Source organism: Abramis brama, assembly GCF_963993115.1.
Source record: "Abramis brama genome assembly, chromosome: 19".
Lineage (NCBI taxonomy): Eukaryota > Metazoa > Chordata > Actinopteri > Cypriniformes > Leuciscidae > Abramis > Abramis brama.
Genome location: NC_139981.1, coordinates 25,600,839 through 25,625,452, shown reverse-complemented (window position 1 = coordinate 25,625,452; position 24,614 = coordinate 25,600,839). Strand labels below are relative to the sequence as shown.

The window sequence follows — 24,614 nt, the reverse complement described above, 5'->3', positions numbered from 1 at the left end:
TTCCTATTTAACTGGAGAAGGCTAAGAGTGCCAAATTCTCTGGGGCTACAGAGTAAAAATGTGAGGCTACAGGGAGCTGTTTTCACTATATTCTTGAACAATTTCCTTTTGAATGGTCACAAACAAAAGACCCGAGCCAGACCGTCAGCAAATGGAATATCATCATCAGCCCAGCCCCCTTTAGCGCCTCTACAGGGCTATGGGGAGCGGAGGCCTCAGCAGGATGACTCTTAGAGAAGAGGAGGCCTGCCACCAATGTGGTTTCTGTTGCATAACGAATCCACATGGAAAACAACTAAGTTTAGATATACCCAACTCTGGGCTCAGGGAGCAAAGGGCCTAAAAACAACTCTCTGTTATTAAGAGACGGGCCAGGGCCCGCTGGCTGTCTGGATGCAGACTTTAGACCTTGACCCTGTTCCAAGTCCCTCAGCAGGTCAGCCTGGTATGCCTGCAACACTGCCATTGTATGCAGTGCTGCACCAGTCTGACCTGCTGCCGCGTATGCCATGCCATTTAAGCGGGACGTGGTCTTCAGTGGTTTAGATGGCAGGGCCAGCTTTCAGTGTCAATGTATCCCTCAGCGAGAGATAGCTCGCAAACGTCTCTTCAATGGGGGCCATTGACACATACCCGTGCTCTCGTATTCCCTCCACATTCGCATAATTGGAATGCTGGAAGCGGTGAATGCGAGAGGAGTACGGGTTCTTCCATGCCTTCTCGACCTCAAAGTGGAGATCGGGAAGGAATGGAAGGCTCATGGGAGCTGGCGGGTTATGGCCAGAGAGGAAATGCTCATCCAGCCTTCCGCGAGTGGCTTCCCCTCTAACACGCTGCCATGGCAACCCAAGACTAGCGGTGATGCGCTCCATAACCTCCACCAGCTCAGCATATGCGGGGCAGGGGGGTTGGGCAGATTCAGCCATCACAGCATCTTCACCATCGCCAGCCTCCTCCTGCTCGTCCTGGCTCGAAGCCAGCAGAGCACTGGCTGCTGGGCCAGAGGATGTGTCTGATAGTGCATCCTCTCCCAGCAGCTTACCCTCGTCAGCCACTGAGGGGCGCGAGAGATTTACACCTCTCTCAAACTCTTCAGCAAGCTCCATCTGAGATCCCCAGGATCTCCCTCTCCTCTCCGTCTCGGTGTGAGCAGGACCGGAACCACGGGTCGCATATGACTGTCCCTCTTCCCTTGAGAAGAGAGACAGACGAGAGCGGAACGTTTTCACTGACAAACACTCACAGTTTGCGCACACGGACCACTCAAGGACCAATCGCGCATGCTCTTGACCCAGACAAAAAAACGCAGAGGACATGAGTGTCACCAGGTGTCAGAAATCTTGGACACGGGTTGGCACACTTCCATGATTTTCTCTTCACAGTACCAGCAAAACAGTCCCTGTTTTGTCAGTCACGAAAAGTGGATGACATGTTCTATAGGTGCCCTTTTATACTTCCTGGTCGCACTAGTAGTGACGTCATGGCTGTCGCCGGCCAATACGATTGCCGTGTTTATACAGTACTTCAGTCATCAGTCACAGTGAGGCGTTCCCCAAAGTGTCTCAGGACGCAGTCTAGCGTCCTTCACACCCTGATGAAGTCCATAGACTTTCGAGCTGCAAAAACCTAAATTGGGTCAGGCCAATCACGTCGCTTATAGAGTAGGCGGGGCGGGCTTAACATATGACGACAGAGTTGCGACGGTTACCTGGCTGCGACTTGAAAACAAAGAATGACGGCTGCTGCTGGAGAACAGTCTTTCGAATCGGCTTTGTCCGTGACTCTGGAGGACTTGGAGTTAAGTTTTTCTTTGAGAAAAGAGCAATGAACAGCACTTAAGTTATTCTTAAAAAAAGGAAGATGTGTTCGTCGTTTTGCCGGCCAGATATGGCAAAAGTTGAATCTATCAACTAGCTCCGCTGTTGGGAAAACGCTCTGGTTGGTTGAAGCGCTGTCCTATTGCGTGCAGAGGGAATTTGAAAGACATCCGTTTATCCCGCCCCTCGGAGTGAGCGTGTCTATGGTGAGTTGCCAGACCTAACATCTTGATGTTGGTCTGGCTTGCCAGGCTACCATGCTGCTGGATTGCGTCTGTAAGCTCGTAATAGCTTTCTGTTTTGAATCTCTATTTACTATCATTCCTTGTTGTTTATATTGCCAAACATAACTTATTCATCAACATTAATTAGATATAGTCTAATATTGCCTATCACATTAATCTGACATAGCTAGCTTTTATCTAAATCGTTATCGCTAGCATAACACACTACTAGTGTATTCTTGGTAGCTTGTTAACCTGCCATCCGTGCTTGCCGTCTTTTTTTTTTTTTACGAGTCCATCAAACAACTGTGGTAAGTAGGATCAGTCAACAAACACAGTGAGTAATGTCTTCTCCTGTTATTTTCACTTGCACTTCATGTCACATGTATAGCATAGCCTTCTCTGTTAGTACTGAGGGCTTTACATGTGATAAATGCAGGGAGATAGTCAGGCTGACGGAGAAGATTACAGAACTAAAGGCATGCATCCAAACTTTCATCAAGGATAGTAAGAGTGCAAGGGTTTTAGATACTGCTTTGGATGCAACTAGCTTAGTGAACTCTGTACATTGTTCGGTTACGGCTGTAGAGCCCGTGCAGCAGGGGAACTGGGTGACTGTGAGACGCTGTAGTTGTAGGACAAAACACCGCTCTTCCGTTCCGATTTCCATAACAAATAGATTCTCCCCACTCAGTGAAACTCCTACTGAGAATCCTATTGAAAGTGCCCTAGTTATTGGCGATTCTATATTACGGAAATAAAGACACCAGCCACCATAGTCACATGTTAGCAAATTTAAAAGTGCTGGCTAATGCTAGTCGTAAATTCTTTTAAATTATTATTTACGTCGGCACTAATGATGTTTGACTTCGCCAGTAGGAGATCACTAAAATTAACGTTAAAGAGGTGTGTGAACTCGCAAGTACGATGTCAGGCACTGTAATTTGCTCTAGCCCCCTTCCTGTTTGCCGGAGTGATGAGATACTTAGCTGACTATCCTCACTCATTGGCTGACTGTCTAAGTGGTGTCCGTAAAATAATATAGAATTCATAGACAATTGGAAAAGTTTTTGGGGCAGACCTGACCTGTTGAAAAGAGATGGTATTCATCCCTCCTGGGATGGTGCTGCTCTTATCTCTCTAGTAATATGGCACATAGTCTTAGAGCTCATACATGAATTGGGGCTCAGGTCAGGAAGCAAACAGACTGGCTAAACCGACCGTCTGCTAGCTGTCTCACGTCACAGAGGTCAGATAAATCCCATCACATAGAGACTCTTTCACCTAGATATCATCATATAGAGACTGTGTCTGTTCCCCGAATTAGGAAATGCAAAAAAATCCCAAACCCATATAAGGGTAAAAATTGAATTGATGTTCAACAAATAAAAAACAGATATAATACAAATGAACAAATGATAAAGCTCGGGTTGCTGAATATTCGATCCCTTTCTTCAAAAGCACTTATTGTTAATGATATGATCACGGATTATAACCTAGATGTGCTGTGTTTGACAGAAACCTGGCTAAAACCAGACAATTACATTACTTTAAATGAGTCCACCCCCCAAGTTTATTGTTATAAACATGAGCCTCGTCTGAAAGGCCAAGGGGGAGGTGTTGCTGTTATTTATAGTAATATCTTCAGAATTACTGAGAAGTCTTGTTTCAAATATAATTATTTTATGGCGTTGGAGCATAATGTAACACTGTCTAATGTAAATGATAAATCACATTTGAGATTTGTGCTGGCTACTGTATACAGGCCACCAGGGCACCATACAGACTTTATCAAAGAATTTGCTGATTTTCTATCAGAGTTAGTACTGGCTGCAGATAAAGTCCTAATTGTTGGTGATTTTAATATACATGTAGATAACGAAAAAGATGCATTGGTATTGGCATTTAAAGACATTCTTAACTCTATTGGAGTTAGACAACATGTGTCAGGACCTACTCATTGTCGTAATCATACTCTAGATCTAATATTATCACATGGAATCAATGTTGATGCCATTGAAATTCTGCAGCAGAGTGATGACATCTCAGATCATTATAGCCAAGGCTGCAAAGCCGACTCAGAGTTACAAATATGTTAGACCCTATCACTTCTGCTACTAAAGATTGCTTTATTAACAATATTCCTGAAAAGTTTCATCTCCTCAGCATCCCAGATAGCTCAGAAGAACTCGATATCGCGACAAAATCTTTTGACTCTCTCTTTTCCAGCACTTTAGACACAGTTGCTCCTTTGCGCTTAAAGAAGAATAAAATAGAAAAGAAAATAGTCCAACGCTGTGGTACAATGAGCACACTCGGGCCCTTAAAAGAGTAGCCAGAAAAATGGAGCGCAACTGGAAGAAAACAAAACTAGTTTTTCTACGCATTTGAGAGCATTCTTTCGAAAGAGAGCTCGATTGCATACAGAGAGGCCTTAAAAACTGCTAGATCTGCTTATTTTTCAACCCTATTATAAGAAAATAAACAAAACCATAAGTATTTATTTGTAACAGTGGCTAAATTAACAAAAACGATTCATTCATTGCTATAGGAGAAGAAGAATTTTCTAAACTAGTTAAATCATCTAAATCAACAACATGTATGTTAGACCCTATACCGACTAAGCTATTGAAAGAGATGCTTCCAGAGGTCATAGATCCTCTTCTTAATATCATTAATATATCTTTGTCATTAGGATACGTACCAAAAACTTTTAAGCTGGATATGATTAAACCGCTTGTTAAAAAAACGCAACTTGATCCTACAGAATTAGTCGATTACAGGCCGATCTCGAATCTACCCATTCTGTCAAAGAGAATAGAAAAGGCAGTATCCTCACAACTATGTTCCTTTTTAGAAAGAAATGGCATCTGCGAAGTATTTCCAGCCAGGATTTAGACTGTACCATAGTACTGAGACAGCTCTCATAAGAGTCACAAATTATTTGCTCTTATCATCCCATCGTGGTTGTATCTCTCTATTAGTGTTACTCGATCTTAGTGCTGCATTTGACACTATAGACCACAACATTCTTTTATATAGACTCGAACATTATGTTGGCATTAGTGGAATTGCATTAGCATGGTTTAAATCATACTTATCTGACCGTTCTCAGTTTGTAGCAGTAAATGAAGAGATGTCTTATCAATCACAAGTTCAGTATGGAGTACCACCAGGCTCAGTACTAGGACCGTTGCTGTTACATGCTACCCTTGGGAGATATCCTTACATACTACCCTTGGGAGATATCATTAGGAAGCATGGCATTAGTTTTCACTGTTATGCTGATGATACTCAGCTCTATATTTCTTCACACCCTGATGAAACTTACCAATTCTCAAAATTAACGGAATGCATAGCTGATATAAAAAATTTAATGACTAGTAATTTCCTATTACTTAACTCTGAAAAAAACAGAGATTCTAATTATTGGACAAAAAACTTCCTCACGTAATAACCTAAAATACTGTCTAACACTTTATGGCTGCTCTGTCAAATCTTTGTCATTGGTTAACATTAGCTTTGTCCCAATTCAGGGGCTGCATCCTCCGAAGGCCGCATTTGAAGGCCGATTGCGTCACAGCGGCGTGACGAAGGCTGTCCCAAGTCGAAGGATCCTTCTAATGCGGCCCACCGTCAGTGTTGCCAAGTCTGAGGTTTTCCCGCGGAATTGGGATACTTTTACGTTGTTGCCGAGGGTAATCATTTTTTCCGCGGGTTGATTTTCACCCCTGTAAGTACGATTTCGACGCTCCACCACCCCCAAAATATCCCTCAGACGCACAAATCCAGTGGAGAATTCGGCCGCCTGATGGAGAAGAGCCGATGGGCTTTTTGGGCTACTTTTGTTGGACAGACCTGGCAACCATCCTAACGTCCTTCTTTCTCCGGGCCACAAAGGATAGAATGAGGAACCAGCAGCAGCCAAGAGAAACGAGACCAAGAGGATGAGCTGATCGAGATATTTAGGGAGGACATGAAGTTTCAGAGAGAGAGACAGAGCAGGGAGAGAATGGACAAATTGTTTTCTCTTCTTGACAGATTGGTAGAGAAATAAACTTTAAATTTGTAAATTAAACAGTCATAAACATTACTTTTATGTAAGTAATAATTTGTAAATGTAACAAAATTTTTTCTATTTTTGTAATGCAAGTTATAGCTTGTAAATGTAATAAAGAAATTATTCTGTACATTTATTTTTGTCATGTCATTTAATTTGTACATTTGATACAAAATAAACTGTTCTATACATTTTTACTTACAGTAGCCTACAGCTATTTGACAAGATAAGTTACGTTTAAGATAAGAAAAACAAAAGTTTAAATTAACAGTATACATAAAACAGATTTTACAAAATGTATAAAAAAAAAAAAAATTCTGTAGACTTTTATTGAGCTGAGCAGGAGATCTGGGATGGGCTGCACCATAGAGACCCTGGTAAGGCCTCTGCCGGAGGGACATCATCTGGGATCAGTGCATATTTCCACCGTCTAGCAACAGGTTTTCAGGGCTGACTCAGTCGACGGCTGCCAGTCACTGAGATGAAAGAGGGAAGAATAAAAGAAATTAACTCGCATCCTCAAAAATCAAACCATAAAATATTTTAACATGCAAAACTGTCCTATGAGCTAAACTCTGCAGGACAGCGGCCCTCTAGGACGACGTTGCCCATACCTAATCTATAAGACATATTTTTAGTGTTTCTATTATATACTGTTAATTTTTTTAAAAACAATATCTAATATCATAATCTAATATCCATGTGTAAAAAGTCAGTTTTTCATAAAAGGTAGCCTACAATTTTTGCCTCTGAGATGAAGTGGAGTTGAATAACAATCTAAAGTACTTCAAAATTATACTTTAATCCAGAGTAAATGTATGTCGTTACATTTCACCACTGGTTATTTGGAAAATGAAACTATCAAAATGTATTGTCACATTAACATTGTTGCAAGCTGTGTCCCGGGAATTGTTCAATGGGACGGTCTGGTTTTGTCGCCTAGCAACTAGTGACAGCCGTTGTGACGAGCAGCAGTAACATTTGTATTAGCATTTATATAGTATATAAAATGTTATATAAGTATATATATATATATATATATATATATATATATATATATATATATAATGATCTGAGATGTCATCACTCTGCTGCAGAATTTCAACGGCATCAACATTGATTCCATGTGATAATATTAGATCTAGAGTATGGTTACGACAATGAGTAGGTCCTGACACATGTTGTCTAACTCCAATAGAGTTCAGAATGTCTTTAAATGCCAATCCCAATTCATCTTTTTCATTATCTACATGTATATTAAAATCACCAACAATTAGGACCTTATCTGCAGCCAGTACTCTGATAGAAAATCAGCAAATTCTTTGATAAAGTCTGTATGGTGCCCCAGTGGCCTGTATACAGTAGCCAGCACAAATCTCAAATGTGATGTATCATTTACACTAGATAGTGTTACATTAAGCACCAACACTTCAAAATAATTATATTTAAAACAAGACTTCTCAGTAATTCTGAAGATATTACTATAAATTACAGCAATACCTCCCCCTTTGCCTTTCAGACGAGGCTCATGTTTATTAGAGCCCGACCGATAAAGGATTTTTAAGGCCGATACCGATACAAATATTTGGTGATTTAAAAATCCGATATTCCGATATATCGGCCGATATATATATTTTAAAAAAATCCAGAAACGCGTAACAAAACATGAACAGTTCTGATAAATATAATATATAAAAATACAAACTTAAGATATGAAAACAACCTTTGAACAAAAAAAAATCAACTATTATTATTAATATTGACAGTACGAATTAAAAAAAATCAATGATGATGATATTATTATCATCATCATTTGTATTATTATTAAACAAGACAAAGGTCATTCTGTGTGTGTGTGTGTGTTCATGGGTTCAAAGCAAGAACTGATAAGATTGTAAATGTGTACCTTGAAATGCAATGTAAGTCGCTTTTGATAAAAGCGTCTGTCAAATGTCCGTTTGCATTTTGATTATTTCGAGAACCGTTCATCCAATCGACTTCACAAGGGAGTGTAGTGTCGCATTTGGTGCAATAGCCTATAGATGGACACGCGAGACGCCACACGTTCAGAATTAATAAACTTTTAGTAAACTACAGAACAGCGCGAGCGGGAAGCGGCGCGCCTCACGCCGGCAGGGCTTATGCTCCGAGAACGGACACTGCAGTGATATAAAACGCACACGTCTGTTAAATTAAGCAATACTTTTAAGGTAGTCTAATATTTTTCTGACTAACAAATTACTGACACAGTAAAGGGTAGATTTAAATAAAGAGAAACGAAATTTAAATAAAGAAAAACGAAATTTAAATAAAGGAAAACGAAATTTAAATAAAGAAAAAACGAAATTTAAATAAAGAAAAACTAATTTTAAATAAAGAAAAACGAAATTAAGTTAAATTAAAAATGAGATTAATTTAGATTGATAATAAGGGGTAGAAAGGCTAATACATTTTGTTTCTACTATTATTCTATTTTCCACAATGTCAAAGCAACGCAGCTTAACCCAAAACACAAGCTCAGGCATGCACTTCGGTCCATACAAACTCCGCTGTTCTGCGCTCTAGCCAGAGAACAATCCCATTGCTGGAACATGGCGTCAGTTCTATTTCTTGCATGCACGCGTTTTCCGCGTGGCTCGAGCCGCATCTGAGACGCGTGTCTCACACAGGCAGGGTGCAAACTCCAACCTGTTAACATGGGAGCCGAAATAAAAACGGACACGCCACGCAGCTTGGGGGGGACCGTTTCGCGGGGGATCCCAGGTGTGCAAAAAAAAATAATATATATATTCCAATGTCAAATTTTCAAATCGAATACCAACCCACCGAACGAATATTCTGGTCCAGCCCTAGCTGCTTTTATTTTATTTTTTAAATATTCATTTATCGGCCATTATAAATGCAGATACCGATAGTTTGGAAAATGCCTAATATCGGCCGGCCGATATATCGGTCGGGCTCTAATGTTTATAACAGTAATCTTGGGGGGTGAACTCATTTAAAGGGGACCTATTAACTTTTGTATGGTGTTTGGACATAAATGTGTGTTGGCAGTGTGTGTACACAACCACCCTACAGTGATAAAAATCAACTCAATCCTTTTTTTTTTAATCCCCATAAATCATAAGCAGTCTCTCCAAACAACCCGTTTTCAGAATGTGGCTTTAGTGACATCACTAAAGCCACAGGCCCCGCCCACGAGTGTTGACTGACACTGCCGTTATAACTTAGACCCGCCCTGATCGAGTTCACTGCGAGTTGTACACATCAGCCATTGCTGCAGCAATGCACTCACGAGAAGCGTCGAAGCATCTCCCAAGCGTTGAAGGTGTTGTAGCTGGATGTATTCATTCACATAGCTCTCTCTATTTACTCTTGAAAATTGCCAGCCACTGAAGTCGAGGTGGATTCATTTTATTTTCAAAGAAAATGCTCCCTCAACTCTACAGAAATTTATGTAAGTTACTTATGCACTTCTTATACTGTTTACTCAGCTCTAACAGTGATTTTCTGAAGAAAAACTGATGCTTCATCTTTTGTGTGACATACAGTAAACTTTATTAAAGACCCACTCCGATGAAAATCATGTTTTTCTAGGTGTTAACATGTTCTTGTGGCATTTTTCTGATGTTAGAGGACATATCTTGAGAAAAATAAGTTCAAAGTTGTATTTCTGAGTATTTCTGCATTCAAATGGCTGTGAATCAGTAGCAGACGCTAAAATGCCAGCTAAAATAGACTGGAGTTGTGACGTAGTAACTCCACTGGGCGGTGCCACAAGCTCATACTCCCCTCCGCCCCCGCGGCTCAGGTTCTGAGTAGAGAAGACGATGGCGGATCAACACCTATGTGCGGTAGCGGGTTGCAATGCTAACTGTACGTTCACACCGCCGCCGACTTGAGCGGCAAAGAAGCTCTGGCCGCCCTGTCAAAAAGTACGAGGAAGCTTGTTGACGCTTTGGCCGCTCTGACGTAGCAGCATTCTATGTTCGACCATGGGAGAAGAGAAGTGTCACACCATGAAAAGTAAACAAAATAAACAAGCAATACATTGACACTAGAAACCTTTTATAATGACAGCATTTGTATAACCGTTTTGGTCACATTATTATTTATTATTATTAATAGTGAGTGCGCGCGCGCGGCCGAGGCTCTCTCTCTCTCTCTCTCTGCTATCTCTCTGCGTTCTTATATGTAAAGCGCGCCCTGTTAAACTGGCAGGACTTAAAAACACATGCAAATGATAAACTTTCACTCTGATGGTTAAACTGCAATTAATCCGATAATGATAGGAAACCCAGCAACGGCGATGATCAGCTTCTCCTCCGTTTTCTCGGAAGCTCAAGTCGGCGGCGGCGGTGTGAACGAGGGGGAGGGTCGTCTCCGTGCCAACGGCTCCCCCCACAATGCAGAGGCGAATTGCTAATGAGCTACTGCCGCTCTGCTGAAGCAAAGTCCCAGAAAACGGCACAGGTTTTGTGATTTTGGCTAAAAACGGCATAATCATCATTTAAAGACCACTGAGAATGTTTAAAAATAGCTCAAAATATGATCGGAGTGGGACTTTAAACTCATCAGTATATTTTGTGTCATCATTAAGACAATTCAGATCGTCAGACAGAGTCCTACAGCAGGCTTGCATTAATAGTGTATACAAGCAATGCCAAATAGGTTATAATCGTAATTAAACTAAACTATACCTGTTCCAACATATATTCTCTGTCTCTGTAGGCATTTTTATGGTCGAAATGAACACCATTACTGTGACTGTCTGTTTTATTATTATCATCTTCCCTGTTCTGGCTCTGATCGCGGCTGCTTAGGCTCCGCCCCCTGTGTCGTGAACCAGCAGCTCATTAGCATTAAAGGAGAAGCACTAAAACGGTGCGTTTTTCACAGACCCCAAAAATGATGATTTAAACGTGCTGTAAATAAAATTCTGTTGGGTATTTTGAGCTAAAACTTCACATACACACTCTGGGGACATCAGAGACTTATTTTACATCTTGTGAAAAGGGGCATAATAGGTCCCCTTTAAAGGAATGTAATTGTCTGGTTTTATAATTACATTACATTTACATTTATTCATTTAGCAGATGCTTTTATCCAAAGCGACTTACAAATGAGAACAATAGAAGCAGTTAAACTAACAATAGGACAATAATATGCAAGTGCTATGACCCTTCCCAGTTTAATCTAACGCAGTACCTTTTTATTTTTTTTATTTTTTTTATAAATAAATATAGAATAGAAGAGAAAGTATTAGTATTAATGGATCAAGTGCTGCCGAAAAAGATGTGTCTTCAGCTGTTTCTTGAAAATGGCTACGGACTCAGCAGCTCTGGTTGAGTTAGGCAGATCATTCCAGCAGGGAACAGTCAAGGTAAAGGTCTGAGAAAGAAATTTTGTGCCTCTTTGAGATGGCACCACAAGACGACATTCACTTGCAAGTTTCTGGATGGCACGTAGGTCTGAAGTAATGAGTTTAGGTAAAAGGAAGTGGAGCCAGTGTTTGTTCTGTAGACAAACGTCAGTGACTTGAATTTGATTCGAGCGGCAACTGGCAACCAGTGCAATTTAGTGAGGAGAGGAGTGACGTGTGCTCTCTTCGGCTCGTTAAAGACCACTCTTGCTGCAGCATTCTGGATCAGTTGCAGAGGTTTGACAGTGCAAGCTGGAAGAGCAGCCAGGAGAGCATTACAGTATTCCCACTGGCTAAAACAAGCGCTTGGACACAAGGAGTTGTGTAGCATGCTCTGATAAGTAGAGTATCGTACAGTCTACTAAGTATCTCATCACTCCGGCAAACAGGAAGGGGGCCAGAGCAAATTACAGTGCCTGGCATCATACTTGCGAGTTCACACACCTCTTTAACGTTAATTTTATGTAGCTCATGGTAACAGAGTATGTGTGCATGAACAAAGGAATGTGAGAGATGGGGCCAGAGGTGCGGGCAGCCCCTATAAAGCTCTGCAAATTTTGGCCATGAATACTGAGTACACAGAGCTTGAAACAGACAATGTTAGAGCAGTTTGAAGAGATGGGGGCAAACACTGACGCATCTTTCCTGCATCACTAAGCAATGTGTACATGTTACACTGGTTTTCAGTCATCCCTTCAGCTTTTGACTCATCCATCTACCTTTCCACTTGCAGGCCAGTTTATTTTGAAACCATTCACCACCAGAGAAAGAATGAAAAAAATATACCATTTGGGGTTCTTCACAGTGTTAGACTTTTAGAACATCTCTTGACATCTCAAACTCAAGGTGCCTCAACTACCCTTTTGCAAACTCACAGTACCTCAATACAATTTAAGTGCCCTAAAGCTTCAATCATAATGAGGATAATGGAGGAACAAATGGTGGTCTTTAGAGTTCTTTCAGAAACAAAAGGAAGCTCCTACATAGGCACTTGCACCTTTTAAGTACACATTAAGACACTTGAGGCACCTTCAAAACCTTCATGGTACCTAATGTTCTCCAAGTTTTCCACCAGTTTGGTAATGGCAGTGTTACTCACCCCTATTCCTGGAGGCACACCAATAGCACACATTTTGGGTGTCTCCTCATCTAACCCATCTATATTAGGTCTTGGAGTCTTCTAATGATATTTCATTAGGAAGAGATTGAAAATGTGAATGGTTGGTGTGTCCCCAGGAACAGGGGTGAGAAACACTGATCCAGGAAACCTCAAAGAATGCCTCAAGTACCTTCATTTTTTTTTTACAGTTGTAGCAGCATCCTGCACAATTAGTGATTTATAATTTATAATTTTATATTATAAAATGTTTAAGAAAATATTTTTATATTTATATATTTTTAAGTATTTTAAAATATGAGGAAGAACAAAACAATAAACTTAAACTTACAATAAACAATAAACAAAATTATTTCAAGTCAAGTCACCTTTATTTCTATAGTGCTTTTTACAATACAGATTGTTTCAAAGCTGCTTTACAGTGATTACAGGGAAAGAATGCAACAAAGTTCATTTGAAATATCTCATTGTGACTGGTGCAAAGGTCTCATTCCCAAAGAAGTAAACCAAAAGGTAATAAAGTTTTTAAGAGTTTAAAGATATCTTGCTTACAGAGGAAGGTGGGTCTTTCAGGCACTAATTCCCATTGTTAGCTGATGTCTCAATCTGAAGAAGATTTCTGTCTTGGTCTGTTATTTAAGGAGATGTTGCAGGAGGCTCAGCACAATTTGTAATCAGGTCAGCCCATAGTCAGCCCCAGTCTTTCAGACACTCAGCATTATGTATCATATTTTCCTGGGGTCAGGTATGCATCTTTTACTCTTTACGAAGTTACTCTTACGCAAATAAACTACATTATTCAACAATCTCTTCTCTTCCACGTCATTCTCGTACGCTGTTGACGTAGTGTAAACAGTGCAGCGTAGGATAATGACATGGAAGAGAAGAGATTGTTGAATAAAGTTGTTATTTTGGGGGGGTTTTGCACACAAAAAGTATTCTCGTCACTTCATAATATTAAGGTTGAACCACTGTAGTTACATGGACTATTTTAACAATGTTTTTACTACCTTTCTGGGTCTTGAAAGTTGCAATGACGTTGCTGTTAATGGAGGGACAGAAAGATTTCATCTCTCAGATTTCATAAAAAAGATGTTCTGAAGATATAAACGAAGGTCTTACGGGTTTGGAACAACATGAGGGTGAGTAATTAATGACAAAATTTTAATTTTTGGGTGAACTAAACCTTTAAACTTCAGCACGCTACTCCTTCTGCACCGATTCTCGTGGTCCCATGAATGAGGTGTCATTTAACCGGCTCATTGAGGAGAGGTGTGGTATGACTTTTCTAAGCGATTGGGTCTATGATGTTCGTCCGGCGGGCGATAAATCAGCCGAAAAATAGACTTAACATTGGCACAAAATGTGTAAGATCATATCTATGGATTTAGAAGGTCATAGAGACTTGGGGTTGGGCTCTTTTGATTCAGCCTATCATGTAGTCAATAAGTAGTGACATAACAACTTCATAGCCACGCCCTAGCAACCAGTTACAGGACCCTAGTGACCATTAAACAACATTAATAAGCAAAATCTCAGCACCAGAACATTGTAGAAACACAGAGTTGGGCTTTTTTGACTCAGACTGGCTCTGACAGTCTTTAAATATCAACCCATAAACTGTATAAGCAAACCCTAGTTACCATAAAAGACTACCCTAGCAACCATACAAACACATGAATAAGCTATATCTCAGCAACGGAACATTGTATAGACATGGAGGTGGGCTCTTTTGTTTCGGTTGGGAAACCAGTCTGTAATTATCACCATGGTAACTGTGTAACCACACCCTAGCAACCGTTTAGAGCCACCTAGCAACCATATTACAACATATAGAAGCCATATTTCAGCTCCACAACATCATACAGACATGGTTGTTGGCTCGTATGCAATCATGTACAACATAATTCTGGATCACAGTGTCATAGAGACAAGGGGCCGGACTTTTACTCAGACGACCAATCAGTCTCTCAGGATCATTGTGAAGCTATCAAGCCAAGCCCTAGCAACCATTTACAGCACCATTTCAACAAGTTCCATAGACCTTCATTGAAAGAGATCAAAGGGATATCTTTTGATAGAAGTGTCATAGAAACATGAGGGTGGTTTCGTTTGACTCAGGGTAGCAAACAGCAAATCTTGATATGCCTTCAACACTTCCTGGCCACGCCCTAGCAACCATTGTCAAGCACCCTAGCAACCCATACCCAAAGAGGTATATCTTGCATTCTGAATGTCACAGAGGCATGGGAGTTGGGTTTATATCATTCATACTGACAAGCAGCCTTTGGAGTTTCATCATTGGCAGCTTCCAAGTCACTCCATAGCAACCATTTAGAGCACCATATTAACAAATGGTAAATAATGCTAGAAACATGGTAAATCATAGTAAATAATACTAGAATGTGGTGTATCATGGTAAATCATGCTAGAATGTGGTAAATCATGGTAAACCATGCTAGCAATTTGGTAAACCATGGTAAATCATGCTAGAACGTGGTAAATCATACTACAACATGGTATATCATGGTAAATCATGCTAGAACATGGTAAATTATGGTAAATCATGCTAAACTATGGTAATTCATGCTAGAATCATGGTAAATCATACTAGAACATGGTAAAACATGGTAAATTATACTAGAACGTGGTTTATCATGGTAAATCATGGTAAACTATGGTAAATCATGCTGGAATCATGGTAAAACATACTAGAACATGGTATTTTTCTACATTTCACATTTTAGGCTTAATATTAAGAAATGTGCATTGTGCACATTTCACAATAAAGTACTCCAAATAAAGTTTAATTATAATATTTATCATTTTAAATTTATTTATAATAATTTTCCTACAATTTGATTGGTTCTTAATAGACAATAGAGTTCAAAGGTACAGCACGCACATCCAAAACAATAAAACTGGGTGCTGGGCAGACAAGTAGTTGCAAAGGTAAACAATGAGTCCGCACACCAGAAAATGCTTCTTAGCGATTTTAATGATTGCTCACCACGTGTAACGTTTCGGGCCCAAGCCCTTCATCAGACATGAAAAACAAGTGGGGAGACACACCTCCTTATATACAGCCATGCATGATCACATGATCACATACATCCATGATTAATCACATGACCAATCAAGTGAAAAATGCAATTACATCAAGAAAACAGATAAAAAAACAGATACAAAAATATATATACCAACATTTGTAATACAAAAATACATTAGAAATATATTTATATTAACATTTGTAATGCAAAAATACATTAGAAATATATTAAGTGGCTAAGAGAAGGCATGCAGTGCTTAAAGCATAGCCTAAATTTTTTTTAAAAAAAATGTCTCTACCACTGTAGGTCGTGATAGATGAGCAAGAATGTAAATACATAAGGGGTACCACAAAGGTGTGTTACATATATCATATATCTAGTCAGCAAAACGATAACACAACATTTACAACATTTACAATATTTACACAATTACAGGAGTTATTTACAGAAATGGCCTCAGATCAAAATCTTCATTCAACCCTTTTGGAGCTAAAGTGTCCAGGGTATAGATCCAGAATGCTTCTCTTTTGAGTAACAGACAAATTACATCTCCTCCACGGGAGGGCTGTTTCACAAGTTCAATGCCGCAATATCTGAGAGAGGAAACGTTATGAAAGGCTTGTGTAAAATGCACCGCTACTGGGCTTTTAATGTCATGGTTACGAATATTTGATCTGTGTTCTGAGATTCTTATTTTCAGTGGCCTGGTCGTTTTACCAACATAGGCCAAGCCGCACTGGCATTTAAGTAAATATATAACATGCTTTGTGTTACAGGTGATCACACCTTTGATGTCATAGAGTTTTCCAGTGCGTGGGTGATTGAAGGTGGTAGTTTTATGTGTGAAGTTGCATTGAGGGCAGTTGCCACATCTGTAATTCCCAAAGGGAATAGACTGCAAAAAATGTGGTGGAGTCAATGGTGGAAGATGCGCTCTCACCAACATGTTTTTGAGATTAGGTGCTCTCTTGTACACAATGCGGGGTGATGTGATAAAACATTTAAGTGCTGGATCAGAGTCAATAATGTGCCAATGTTTTTTAATGATGGATTCGAAATCTCTGCCAAGAGGTGAATATTGGACAATACAGTTAACTCTAGACTCAGAAGTTCTGGATCTGATGTTGCTGAGACAATCCGTTTGCGATATATTTTCAAAGCGATAACGTGCTTGAGTAATCCATTCATGTTTGTATTGTCTCTGTTGAAAACGTTTTTCTAAATCAGCTGACTGGACTTGGAAATCACTATCAGAACTACAGATCCGGCGAATGCGACTAAACTGAGACAAAGGCAGACTCCTCTTGAGTGGAATAGGGTGAAAAGAATGTCCATGAAGAATAGAATTCCTGTCAGTGCTTTTTCGGTACAGGTTGGATCCCAATTTATTCAAGTCTCTGTAAACAAGGATGTCTAAAAAGTTCATCTTGTGCTTGTCATATTCCATTGTAAATTTCAAATGGCAACTGTTAGTGTTAATAAACTCATGGAACTGTTTTAACTGAGTCTCAGAACCAGTCCAAATGAAAAAAATATCATCTATATACCTCCTCCAGTTGGAAATTGAGGGTAGGTGTGGGTTGCATGATTGATTCAGGATGATTTCCTTTTCAAGGAGTCCACAGTATAGGGATGCAAAACTTGGGGCCATTTTAGCTCCCATGCTCGTGCCTGACACCTGGAGGTAAAATTCAGAGCCAAAAAGAAAATAATTAGATGTAAGAACAATTTCAATGAGGTCCACAATACAGGAAGTGCTAGGTGTGCAGCTAGATCGCTGATTTAAAAAGAATTCTACTGCCTTTAGCCCCCCTTCAAAGGGTACGTTGGTGTAAAGAGACTCAATGTCCATGGTCACCAGGAAGCAATGTTCATCTGATAATTGAATAGATTGAATCATATTAATGAATTCCATAGAGTCTTTTACATAGGAAGGAAGAGAAGAGACGAGTGGTTGAAGAAAATGATCCACGAATGCTGCAATTTTCTCTGTTAGAGACCCAATGGCTGCCACAATGGGCCGTCCTGGGGGTACATTTGTGTAGGTTTTATGGATTTTGGGGAGAGTATACAAAACTGGAGTGACAGGAAAGTCTACTACCATGAAAGCATGTTCTGGTTTAGTAATTTCTCCAATTTGTAGGAGAGAATCCAACTTCCCCCTGATACGCTGTTTGAACTCATGTGTGGGATTACGATTGAGTTTATTATAGAACATTGTATTACTCAACTGTCTCTGAATTTCCCCATCATATGCTGTCCGGTCCATGATGACAATAGCACCACCCTTATCTGCACTTTGGATCACCAGTGACTTATCGTTTTTTATAGAATTCAATTCCATCCTCTGATCCTTAAGGCGGACATACACTGTGCGATGTCTGTGCGATTTCAGCAAGGAACCTACTCACACTGAACGAGTAGATCGCATGCGATGTAAAGCCAAAGCTCAGGATTTATGTGCTCACACTGTACGGTCCGAACGTCGAGCTGCGACTTGACTGCTCACACTATACGTGTGAAATATGCGCGAATCAGCGCGATAAATCCTCGTGCCGGGTTGCGCCTATGGACGATATCATGTAGCCTATCCAGAGATATTGTCAAAACAAGCATCAGCTATCAATATCAAGAAGATTTAGCATTTCCAATTTATATATTAAATTATTAGTAGGCTAGTATTATTGTATTATTATTATTATTATTATTAGGGAAGGCCTAGGCTATTAAAGTATAGGCTACTATAATTAAATTGCCACGCAACAATTTCATAGCGCATCACCGCATAACCAACGCGCTGTGAGGATAATAAAATATTACATAGAAGCTTACTTCTCCGCATTAAAAATTGTCTAAAACATTTAGGTCGATTACAATGAATTATATACATATAATTAATTATTAACAGTCTATAATATGTCCGAACACTGCAATAATTCATCAATGAAAATTAAAAACAGCTTTATTTCAAAAACATTTTTTAACAATAAAAGAGGCAAGTGTAGCCTACATCGCAGGTGGCTTGGAAGAAGTGGGTAATGGTTAATCCATTTTGCAACACGAACTGGAGGTAAGCAACAGTAATTTGTAGCTTTGAACTACAGAACTTAAAAATCTCCCTTTTTTCGTTTTTTTTTTTTTTTTTTTGCTGCAGATGAAACTGTTTTTGCACAGGCGCAGTGAGGGAAAAAACACTGAGTTTAGGGCAATCGGTTCGTAGCTCTGCTTCAACTGTGCGATATAGTCACGAGGAGCGACCAAAATTTCTAACATGCCAGAAATTCATCCGACCATCCGATTGCCGGTCGTGAGAGGTTAATCGCCTCTCTTTTCCCCCTGTACACTGCACGAACACTGCACGACAAACGACGCACGACAAAGCTGAAAATCGGCCCGACCCGAAAAAGAGTCGCACGAGTCAGAATTCGGCTCAAAATCGGACGAAAATCGCACAGTGTATGCCGGCCTTTAGACAGGTTATTGGCTACCTTATAATCCCTCTTTTTTCTAATAGGAGGGAAACATCCTTCTCCACTAGTCTGCAGTAAGTATCTATTGATGCATTTCTTTTATGTGGGGGAATAAAGGTACTTTTACCTCTAAAAGGAGTCCTTGGTCCAGCAGGAAGCCTGGAGCTAAGTTCACTCTCCCGTTCAAACGTAGCGGTTAAGTCATCTGGGTCCTCAGTACCTTCCATCCCAGTGACAGCAGAGTTGGAAGGAAACTTATTATGGTTACTGAAAAATTCCTTAAGTCTCAACGTTCGAAAAAATTTATGAAAGTCTACAATTGTATCGAAATCTCGACAATGTGTGGTAGGAACAAAAGAGAGCCCTTTACTTAAAGCAGTCAGGCAAGTGTCAGATAGTGGTTTGCTAGATAGATTGATCACATTTTGTACCTGTTCCGTTTTTGTGTCTGGCGTGTCCGATATGGCTCTCTGGCGGGAAGCACTCTTCCCTCGCCTGCATCTTTTCTTGCTCCTGTATATGGAGGTTTCGGTTTGTTTCGTTTTTTTGGCTCTGACTTTTACCTCCAGGTGTCAGGCACGAGCATGGGAGCTAAAATGGCCCCAAGTTTTGCATCCCTATACTGTGGACTCCTTGAAAAGGAAATCATCCTGAATCAATCATGCAACCCACACCTACCCTCAATTTCCAACTGGAGGAGGTATATAGATGATATTTTTTTCATTTGGACCGGTTCTGAGACTCAGTTAAAACAGTTCCATGAGTTTATTAACACTAACAGTTGCCATTTGAAATTTACAATGGAATATGACAAGCACAAGATGAACTTTTTAGACATCCTTGTTTACAGAGACTTGAATAAATTGGGATCCAACCTGTACCGAAAAAGCACTGACAGGAATTCTATTCTTCATGGACATTCTTTTCACCCTATTCCACTCAAGAGGAGTCTGCCTTTGTCTCAGTTTAGTTGCATTCGCCGGATCTGTAGTTCTGATAGTGATTTCCAAGCCCAGTCAGCTGATTTAGAAAAACGTTTTCAACAGAGACAATACAAACATGAATGGATTACTCAAGCACGTTATCGCTTTGAAAATATATCGCAAACGGATTGTCTCAGCAACATCAGATCCAGAACTTCTGAGTCTAGAGTTAACTGTATTGTCCAATATTCACCTCTTGGCAGATATTACGAATCCATCATTAAAAAACATTGGCACATTATTGACTCTGATCCAGCACTTAAATGTTTTATCACATCACCCCGCATTGTGTACAAGAGAGCACCTAATCTCAAAAACATGTTGGTGAGAGCGCATCTTCCACCATTGACTCCACCACATTTTTTGCAGTCTATTCCCTTTGGGAATTACAGATGTGGCAACTGCCCTCAATGCAACTTCACACATAAAACTACCACCTTCAATCACCCACGCACTGGAAAACTCTATGACATCAAAGGTGTGATCACCTGTAACACAAAGAATGTTATATATTTACTTAAATGCCCGTGCGGCTTGGCCTATGTTGGTAAAACGACCAGGCCACTGAAAATAAGAATCTCAGAACACAGATCAAATATTCGTAACCATGACATTAAAAGCCCAGTAGCGGTGCATTTTACACAAGCCTTTCATAACGTTTCCTCTCTCAGATATTGCGGCATTGAACTTGTGAAACAGCCCTCCCGTGGAGGAGATGTAATTTGTCTGTTACTCAAAAGAGAAGCATTCTGGATCTATACCCTGGACACTTTAGCTCCAAAAGGGTTGAATGAAGATTTTGATCTGAGGCCATTTCTGTAAATAACTCCTGTAATTGTGTAAATATTGTAAATGTTGTAAATGTTGTGTTATCGTTTTGCTGACTAGATATATGATATATGTAACACACCTTTGTGGTACCCCTTATGTATTTACATTCTTGCTCATCTATCACGACCTACAGTGGTAGAGACATTTTTTAAAAATTTTTTAGGCTATGCTTTAAGCACTGCATGCCTTCTCTTAGCCACTTAATATATTTCTAATGTATTTTTGCATTACAAATGTTAATGATGAATGTTTGATGAATGATGAATGTCAATGAATGTTTTGAGAATATTATGTTATGTTCTTGTAAAAACATTTCTGTAGCTAATTTTATTTTTGTTACCAGAATGTTCTCCTAAAAGGTGGTGGTGTCGTCATATATATCACACACACACAAACGCAAAGAAAAATGTAATTCATTTATTTGACAAATTCAATTCCTTAAGGCCTCTCCTCAGGAGGTTAGACCCTAATTTGTACAATAACAACAACACTCCTCTACTAATGGTTGTATTTGAAGGTGCAATGCTTCGCAGCCAGTAGCACAGCCCTTGAAGGAGCGTAGCTATGAGCAGCACCTGTGAAATTCAATTTGCAGGAAAGGAGTGAGTTAAGGGTTGAATTGTCAATCCTTGTTCTATTCTCTGTCACTCACCACCTCCTGAGTTTTCGGATCGCAAACCCTGGCCAATATTACAAACTCCTTTAAAAAATAATATATATATTTAGAGAGCAATTTTCACTGACAGCAGCCACAAATTACTTACAAGAGAAGTGTAAATACAAAATACATACTTTATCCGTGTTTCTGCTTGTGCTTTCATCACACATCAGACCAAAGGGTTGGTCTTGGCACAGTTTGATCACTTCCCTGTCCAATTCCGGGGCAATGGCACCTATAAAAGTATTTTCTAAAGTATTTTCGTTTTTCTACTAACTGTGCTGTACTTGCTGCTTACTTAAGAAACAAAAAAAAAGAAAGAATTAATAATCTTTAACAATTCAATCTTAAAATACGGGACAAATCCGTATTATGAAGGGACAAGTCTTAACCCTAACTCTTAGAAAACAGTATTATTTTATATACACTCACCTTTCACTATTTGAGTAGCCTTTGTTCCTCCGTTTGCGTACTGGTGAGCAATATCTGAATCCGGGAACATATTCTTCATGGATTTGTTGAAAACATCCGCAAATGTGAACGGGATGTTGCTTGTAGCTAACAGCATAGTCATCTTTGTCTCGGCATAAATAACACCATCGGGTCTACCTTTGGAAAGATGGCCCAAAATACTGGGCTGTGACCGGTGCTGCACTGCCGCAGCCTTGTGCTTTTCTGACCCTATGTGTGTAATTAAATCCGTTCGGCCACCGTGTTCAATGGAGAAGTCTACAAAATTTGCAGGCAGCATATCCCTTCCCCTTCGAGCTGTCCTGGATGAACGTGAATTCTTTTTTCCATTCAGTTAGGAATTTGCAGGCATATTTTCTCTTTTTATTCGCCATGGTCTCTTCTTTCTTCCTTTTCCCCTTCTTCTTCTGCTTCTTTTTCCGTTCTGATTGCCGCGCTTGACTTCGAGGTGTAACCTTTATTATTGTTCGGTCTGAAACGGCGCCCAGTGACGGATGGTGTAGCAATATTGTTGTCCGGGTGGAAATCGGGAGAAATTCGGGAGAAAGGTCGGACCGGGAGATTTTCGGGAGGGGCTTTGAAATTCGGGAGTCTCCCGGAAAAATCGGGAGGGTTGGCATGTGTGCTGTTCCGTCAGATTTTGCACTGCAAAATGGGTGGGAATTAATGTAAACACAGATATTAATAACACACATGAAGGTCTAGAGGAGATCAGCTAATCAGAGCACTACATGATGATTATATTGTTATCATCATCAAGTAGCTGACATTATCGGATCACATTTTCTCTTACTGTTCTTGTCGTAACAAACAGTTACAACAGCCAGAGAAAAACTAACATTAAAACATCAAGAGTCAAACTGCCCAACTAAAGCTAACACTGAAACCAAACTATTATTTTCAAGAAATCATCAACACCTAAACCTCTGTTAATCTCAATAAAGACTTTTGTACACATATGACAGAAGTAAATCTGGTTTGTAATAAGTGAAGCTGGAAATGCTGTTTGCGGAGTTTAATGACATTGGAGCCTGACTTCAAACAAATGTTTAGACGTCAACCCCATTTTCAATTTCAACCAAAATTTGACGTCTGAGCGATGTTGGATTCCATGTCCAATAACAATTCTAGCTGGGGTGACATTGTGGCCATAATGTGAGCAAACAGTGAGTGCACTGTGAGGTTACACTTTTAGCTCACAGTGACCTCACATTGTGATCATATGGAGAGATCACTGTGAGATCAAAGTGTTGATTGACAGAGATGTACAGTAATAGTTAGTTATTTCTGTGTGTGTGCCTACCCATGAGAAGGAGGAGCAGAAGTGTGCGTGTTTATGTGTGTGTGCTCAAGGACACAAAATACCGTGGTTCTACTGTGGTTCTCCTCCTAGAAGCTTAAAAAGAAATCAGCCATCTTGACTTTACTGGAGTTCAAGGACATGAAAAGGCGGACAGCTTGCTCCTGCGAGGCCTTGAGAATGATCTTGGAAAATTTGGGAAAGTAACAACTTGCGTCAATCAAGAAGATTAGAACCTAACTTCGGTGGGAAACAACAGAGGCAATCAGCTCATCATATTTTTATACTCCTTTGGATACTGATACATCATTAAACCCACATACATTCGAAAAAGTTTAAATTTTTTTGGTGAAACATTTTTACACTAAAAAAACTGAGTAAATTTTAAAGCTGTGAAATAAATGAAATATACTGTATGAATTGAGTAAATGCAAGTAAAAAAAAAAAGTAAATCTGAGTAACTGCATCTGGTACATTAACAAACAAAATTGAGTAGAAATAATTAAACTTTTAAACATTTAAAAAACAATATTTATGAGTAATATTACCTGTTTTTATTTATGAGTAATATTAACTTTTTTTATTTCCTCTAAACCTTTTGGCCTTTATTGTAGATGAGTACAGCAATACAGCATATTTTACACTGTTTTAACATGTAATATTGCCTACATTTAAACTCATTTAACAAACATTTTAGAAGTAAAAATGAAACATTTAAACATTCAGGTAGCCTCATTCAAGTGTACTCAACCAGTCTGTTGTCCAATTCCCACCGGATCAGCGCTGGTTCTCGTGCCGGAGATGGACTCGCGCTCTGCAGGTGAACTTCTAACTTTAGACCGCCGTCCTGCGTTTCATTCATAGCCGAAAGATACTGAGAGTGACTGACTCCATAACCTGCCAATAAACAAACAGTGCACAGTTCTGAGGACATTTTATCATCCAAATAAATTATATTCATTATCATTAGGAATAAAGTCCTGTGTTTTATGCAAGGCATTTCAATCACGCGGAAAGACAGGCGCGACTCTCGTTTAGGTGTCACATTACGCCTCTGTATGTTGTTTTGCATGAAATAAAATGATTTAAAGCACAGTAATGATTTTACAGATAAAATAAAACATACACAAACCTGAATTTCACAGAGGAAATGCACCAATTCTGCGCCGCTGAGAAGAGAGAACTGTTCTGGACTGGAGAGAATTCAAACA

General features: G+C 39.7%; 1 long non-coding RNA gene across 2 annotated transcripts; it reads right to left on the bottom strand.

Moving 5' to 3' along the window:
* Positions 1-21,371: 21,371 nt before the first annotated feature.
* LOC311070074 lies at positions 21,372-23,623 on the bottom strand. 2 transcript variants are annotated; one of them, XR_014603612.1, is made up of 3 exons: positions 22,065-23,623; positions 21,767-21,867; positions 21,372-21,674 (listed from the first exon to the last, which is right to left on the bottom strand). It is a non-coding gene; the product is annotated as an uncharacterized lncRNA (long non-coding RNA). The 2 variants fall into 2 exon arrangements; XR_014603613.1 differs by lacking the exon at positions 22,065-23,623 and having other exon boundaries at positions 21,767-22,055.
* Between the last annotated feature and the right edge of the window lie 991 nt (positions 23,624-24,614).